Source organism: Mesoplodon mirus (genome assembly GCF_964341445.2).
Source record: "Mesoplodon mirus genome assembly, chromosome: 11".
NCBI classification, from domain to species: domain Eukaryota; kingdom Metazoa; phylum Chordata; class Mammalia; order Artiodactyla; family Ziphiidae; genus Mesoplodon; species Mesoplodon mirus.
The window spans coordinates 45,309,536-45,316,511 of NC_138987.1; positions in this window are offsets into that span (position 1 = coordinate 45,309,536).

A 6,976-nucleotide genomic window follows, 5' to 3' on the forward strand; every position below is an offset into this window, starting at 1 on the left:
ACAAAACTCAACACTAAGAAAACAACACAATTTACAAATAGGAAAGGTCTTGGGACTTTGGGCATGGGTTTGATCCCCAGTCAAGGAACTAAGATCCTGCATGCTGCGCAGTGTAGCAAAAAAAAAAAAAGAGAGATGTAACTACAAATGCAAAAAGTCTTGAACAGACGCTTCACCAAAGGGGAGGTATAGATGGCAACTAAGCACATGAAAAGATGATCAGCGTCCTTAGCCACGACTGAAACGCAAACTAGAACCTTGATAAGAGAGCACTGTGTGCTTATCAGAACGAGTAAAGAAGAAACACTGACAATACCAAGTGCTGGCGAGGATGGGAAGCAACGGGAACTCTTGGATGCTGATGCTGGGAAGGCAAAGCGGTGTGGCCACTCTGGGAGATGCTTTCTCAGTTTCTTATGCAGGTAACTATATGCTTACCGCGGGAAACAGCAACCCAACCTCAGGCGTTTATCCTAGAGAAATGAAAATGTGTGTTCACACAAAAACCTGTACATGAATACTGGTAGTGGCTTTATTTGTAACAGCTGGAAACAACCCAAACATCTTTCAGTGGGTGAATGGATGAACGGACCGTGGTGATCTACACCATGGAATACTACTGAGTCACGAAAGAAACAAACTGTTGATTCACACAACCTCCCAAGATGAATCTCAAGACATTACAGAGTGAGAGAGGCCAGTCCCCAAAGGTTGCCTTCTGTCTGTTTCCATCCACAGGACCAACCTACCATCATGGAAAACAGATGTGGTTGCCAGGGGTTATGGGTGGAGGAAGTGTGCCCGAAAGGCATGGCAGGGGGTAGGTTTCGGGGTGATGTAACTGTTTTGTAACCTGTTACAGTGACGGCTATCCGCATGTGTTAAAATTCAGAGAACTGGGGCTTCCCTGGTGGCGCAGTGCTTGAGAGTCCGCCTGCCGATGCAGGGGACACGGGTTCGTGCCCCAGTCCGGGAAGATCCCACATGGCGCGGAGCGGCTGGGCCTGTGAGCCATGGCCACTGAGCCTGCGCGTCCGGAGCCTGTGCTCCGCAACGGGAGAGGCCACAACAGTTAGAGGCCCGTGTACCGCAAAAAAAAAAAAAAAAAAATTCAGAGAACTGTCCACCAAAATTAAAAAGTCAATTTTTAATGGAGAGGGATAAATTAGGAGTTTGGGATTAACATATACACACTACTATATATAAAATAGATAATCAACTAGGACCTACTGTAGAGCACAGGGAACTCTACTCAATATTCTGTAATAACCTATATGGGAAAAGAATCTGAAGAAGAATGTATATATATATATATATACATATATATGTGTATATATATGTATATACACATATATATGTATATATGTATATATATATTATATATATATATATAAACTGAATCACTTTGCTGTACACCTGAAACTAACACAGTATTGTAAATGAACTATACTCCAATATAAAATACAAATTAAATTTTAAAAAGTCAATTTTACTATGTGACAGTTAAAAATTAGATGAACAAAATATTTTTTAAATGTATGTTTCAAGCCATTTTTACGCGCTCCCGGGCTTTCTCCTCGCAGCGAGTTCTCCCGCCGGGGGCGAGGGGCAACGGCCGCGCTTTCTCGGGGCACCCAGTCGCACAGTCCGGCGCATGCGCCCGGGAGCCGGGCGGATGGTCGTGGGGTCCCTCCTGGGTGGGTCAAAGGCGAGACAGAGCCTTGCAACCCAAGACGAGGGAGGTGTCCTCAAAGATGTTCCCCCCAATAAAAGCCACAGCGGGGCGGGACGGGGGGCAGGAGACGGGGGCCCTGGAGCCCCGTCCCAAACCTGCCGCGGAGGGGCCGCCAGGCTCCCCAGCCCCTCCCTAACCCCCCGCCCCTACCAGGCTGAGGCCTCCCGGGGCCGCCCCCGCCCCTCGCCCTCCAGGGCGTGTAGGCCAAACCCCAGCCTCGTCCCCCGGGGCAGCCTCCCTCCTCCGACGGGCCCGCCCCGCAGCTGCTCCCTCTCCGCACTCCACCTGCGCCCCAGCCGCCGACCCCCGGAGGAAGCTCGACGCTCCCCAGCCCGCCGCGGGGACCTTGCGGAGACCAGACTTTGAGGCTGGGGGCGGGGTATCCTAGCGGCCGGCCCCGCCCCCCGCCCATCCCTCTGGCTTTTCGCGGAGCTCGCACCCGGCAGAGCCCCGGAGGCTCCTGGGGCGCAAGGGCTGGGAGCGCTGCGGGCGCCGGGGCGGGTCGGAGCTGCGGAGAACCCTCGCCCGAGGCGCCAAGTGACACTGGTCCCGCTGGAGAGGCAGGTGCGCCCCTCACCGCGAGCTCTCGGCTGCTTCACCCACAGCGCCTCTTCCCCAGCCGGCTGGACACACGCCCTCCCCAGTGGTCATTGCTGCGTCCACGTTCTGGGGTCAGACGTGCCCCAGAATGCCCCGCCCCGCTCCCTGCACACCGTACGCCCAGAGGCTGCATCTTTCCCTCCGCTCGCCCAACCTGGGGCCCACTCCCCAGCCTGATTCACGTCCGCGTCTGCCCCCACGGCCCACTGTGTCCTGTCCTCAGGCTGTGCTCAGTGGCGCCCAGAAAAACGTAAAACGTAGAAAAGGTATGTTTAAACGTGCACACGAAGAGTTTTAGAAAAAAAAAGTCAATCGCCTCAAAGTAATAAGCAGCCGTTTAAAATAGCATTAAAATCATCAGAATCTTATTGGAAGCTGTACTCATGAAGGTTCTGCGGGAACTGACCACTCTTCGCTTTTTGGCTGGAAGAGGGTGAATGTGGGAACCTGTTGCTGGTGGGCGCGCACAGCTGCCCCGAGAGGTGCAGACGCCACCGAGGCCCAAGCGCTGCTGTCCGGAGGTCCCACTGCCAGGACCCGTCTCCCCGCCCTGCCTGCCAAACTGCCTCCCCTTCCTCTGGTGGCCCAAGCTGGACACCCAAACCCTGGCCTCTGCTCAACCTCCAGGGGCAGAGACCACCACCCAAGGACAAGCCCTTCAGCCCTCCTCAGCGCAGAGCCCAGCTCGCAGCTGCAGCCCGCCCCCCTACACGAGTTGTCGTTCCTGCAAGCTAGAAACCCCCCTAACTGCCAAACACGTCAGAGCCCAGCGACTCTGAGGCATCGACCATTTCTTTGTTCCTTCCTAACTAAACTCAGGGGGTGTCCCCCCACCCTCCTTCCGAGAACCCTTGGCAGTCGGGCTTCCCCCCCAGGGCTCATCTCGTCAAGGTGAGTTCCTGTCTCCAGATGGCCACGATCAGAGGTCCCCTCGCTTGGCCCGCAGCCTGGTGACAGTTGATCCTTTCCTGGAAACTCTCCTCCGCTCCTCAGCTCTGACCACCCCCCCCTGCCCCCAGCGTCCTCACCCAGCCTCTCCTTATGCCCACTGTGCGCACGCTGGGGCCTCTGCCACTGCAGTCCTTCTGGCCTTTCCATGGACGTCCTCAACAAGACTTCCAGAAGACTTCTCATTAGAAGCCTTGGAGAACACAAGCCAGTGGGAGGACATATTTGAAGTCCTGAAGAAAAAGAAAGACCTGTCAACCAAGAATTCTATATCCAGTAAAACTATCTTTCAGAAATGAAGGAGGAAGTAAGATGTTTCCAGATAAGTAAAAGTTCAGGGAGTTCATTTCCTGCCCTACTGGAAATGCTAAAGAGAGTCCTTGGGGCTGAATGAAAACACACTAGACAGTAACTCAAAACCACGAGAAAGTACAGAATACAGTAAAGGTTACTGCATGGGAGAAGCTAAAAGCTGGTGTTATTGCAATTTTGGTTTGTAACTCCTCTGTTTTTTTCCATATGATTTAAAAGGCAAATGCATGAAACAATAGTCATAAATCTATGTTAATGGACACACAATAAATGAAGATGAATCTGTGACAACAACAGGGGAGGGAAGTGGATGTGTAGGAGCAGAGTGTTTACTACTGAAACCAAATTGGTATTATTCAAACTAGGTTTTTATAAGTTTACGATTTTAATTGTAACTCCCAAGAAAACCAGTAAGAAAATACTGGGGAAAAAATACAGAAAAGGAAAGAAGAAGGACATCAAAATAGTACACCACAGAAAATCAACTAAATACCCAAAAAGGCAGTAATAGAAGAACTGAGGAACAAAAACCATATAAGACATATAAGAAAACAAATAGCGATGGTAGAAGTAAATCCTTTCTTTTCAGTATTCACTCTTTTTAAAAAAATGTTTATTTACTTGTTTGGGCTGTGCCGGGTCTTAGTTGAGACATGCAGGATCTCTGTTGTGGTATGCGAACTCAGTTGCGGCATACATGTGGGATCTAATTCCCCGACCAGAGATTGAACCCAGGCCCCCTACGTTAGGAGCGAAGAGTCTTACCCACTGGACCACCAGGGAAGTCCCTCAGTATTCACTTTAAATGTAAATGGAGGGCTTCCTTGGTGGCACAGTGGCTAGGAATCTGCCTGCCAGTGCAGGGCACACGGGTTCGAGCCCTGGTCCAGGAAGATCCCACATGCCACGGAGCAACTAAGCCCGTGCGCCACACCTATTGAGCCTGCACTCTAGAACCCATGACCCACAGCTACTGAAGCCCATGCACTTAGAGCCCATGATCCACAACCACAGAAGCCACCGCAATGAGAAGTCCAAGCACCACAACAAAGAGTAGCCCCCGCTCACAGCAACTAGAGAAAGCCTGCGCGCAGCAACAAAGACCCAATGCAGCCAAAAATAAATAAATAAGTAAATAAAATATATATTTTAAAAACTTTAAATGGGTTAAACTCTCCAATTAAAAGACAGAGATTGGCAAAGGTGATCCATCTTTGTACATACGCTGTGTACAAGAAACTCACTTTACATACAAAGACACAAGAGGTTGAAAGTAAAAGGATGGAATAAGACTTTCCATGCAAATAGGAATCAAAGAAAGCTGGGGTGGCTATGTTATTATCACCCAAAATAGGCTTGAGGACAGTTATTTTTCCTTAGATCATGTATGGAATGGGTTGTACCTGCCTGGATCATACAAAGGGTGAGATTTCTGTCTTTGCAGTCTCTTAATGCTCATCCAATAATAAAACTGTTTCATCCCTTTCTACCCTTGTGGAAGGACTCACTGGGTTTTTTTGGGGGGGTATAAATGTATTTATTTTATTTATTTATTTTTGGCTGTGGTGGGTCTTTGTTGCGGTGCGTGGCTTCTCATTGCAGTGGCTTCTCTTGTTGCGGAGCACGGGCTCTAGGCACGTGGGCTTCAGTAGTTGTGACTCGTGGGCTCAGTAGTTGTGGCTTGCAGGCTCTAGAGCGCAGGCTCAGTAGTTGTGGCGCACGGTCTTAGTTGCTCCGTGGCGTGTGGGATCTTCCTGGACCAGGGCTCCAACCCGTGTCCCTCGCATTGGCAGGCAGATTCTTAACCACTGTGCCACCAGGGAAGTCCGACTCACTGGGTTTTAATTGTTTGTCCACCAGCTCCATCTCCTTCCTGTCTTGGCATGAGACCCAGCCTGCCATTCTGCCCCCAAGACCATCCCCTTCCCTTTAACCTGCTCTGATTTTTCTTTCTGAATAAACCTTTTATGTCCTAGATAATTTACTTTTTTTTTTTTTTTTAATGTTTATGCCTCTCTTCTCTGCCTTGGGCAGGGATCTATGTCTGTTTTGTTCACTGAGGGAGTGATACCCAGAAGGCACTACAGAAGCACTGGCGAATAGAGGCAGCTCAAACCTACCACGTGCAAATGCCAGCTCCTGCTGCTACATTTCCATCCCAGCCCATGGAGCCCCACCCTCCAGACACTGAGGAACGTTGGTCTATTTGACTCATACCCCTGTATCCAAGCCAGGGCACCCCGTGGCCCCACCTGCCTGCCACACCCCCTCACCTGTCCATCCTGTTAGAACCAGACTCACATGTTGCCGGGACCACACTCTTCTAAATGGCAGCCCCTTCCACACTTCCTATTTGCTTTCCTGGCCTCCTTCTTCTCGCACTGGCACTGGGCACCCCATTATAAGTTACATATTCAGCTGTTTGTGGTCTGTCTTCCCCATGCAAAGGTCAGCTCCAGGTAGGGTGACCGATGGCCCTGTTTGCCTGGGGTTTAGGGCTGAAAATCCTGACCTGAGAAGCCCCGCAGTTCAGGGCAGACCCAGGCATTTCCCCAGCTCCGGGGCCAGTGCTGTTTGTTATTAGTGCTGGGACAGGGTGGCACCCAGTGGGTGCTCAGTATCTGCTTAAGGAATGAATGAGTGAATGAATGAGGTGCACAGATGTCCGAAGGCTCATCCCAGTTAAGCTGTGAGCCCTGGCGGGGGTGACCCTAGTCATTCCTCATCCGGGGCCTGAGTGCATCAGCACGTTTCTCCTGGGCAGGGGTGGGGATGGGGTTTCCTGCTTGGCAGGCAGGGGGGCCAGTCTTACTTGGTCCATGGCCAAGGCAGTGGGCCTGCTGGGCCATGGGGCTCTGGGTGTGGTTCCAGATCCTGATGTGGAGGCGGGATGTAAGGTCCAGCTCAGAACCGGGTGCTGAGTGCCACCACCACTTGGTGGCGGCACACACTGGACAGTGGGCAGCTGGGACCAGAGCATGTCCCTCCCCTCCCCATGCCCTGTAGCCCTGCACGTCCTCAGTCCTGGACAGGAGCACGGCCGTTGCCTCTGTGTGGGCCTCTGTTTCCGCCATCTGGGGTGGCCAGGGCTGCTGAGAAGTCTTGGGGGAGCCTGCATCTGGTCAGTTCCCGGCAACCCCCGCCAGCAAATCTGCCATCCCACCTCCAGGCAGCAAGGGTTCCTGGGGTGGCCCTGTGTCCCGGCTGGGGTCTCTGTGCATGGACCAGGGGACCCCTGGATGGTCCAGGCATGGGAAGCAGGAACTTGTGGCACGGGAAGAGGGGGCCCCAGCCAGAGCTGGGACCTTGGTCCCCCACGTTCCCGTGTGCCTTGATGGGGAGGGGACACCTGGGGAAGACAGGGGTCTCCAGAGGGCCGCA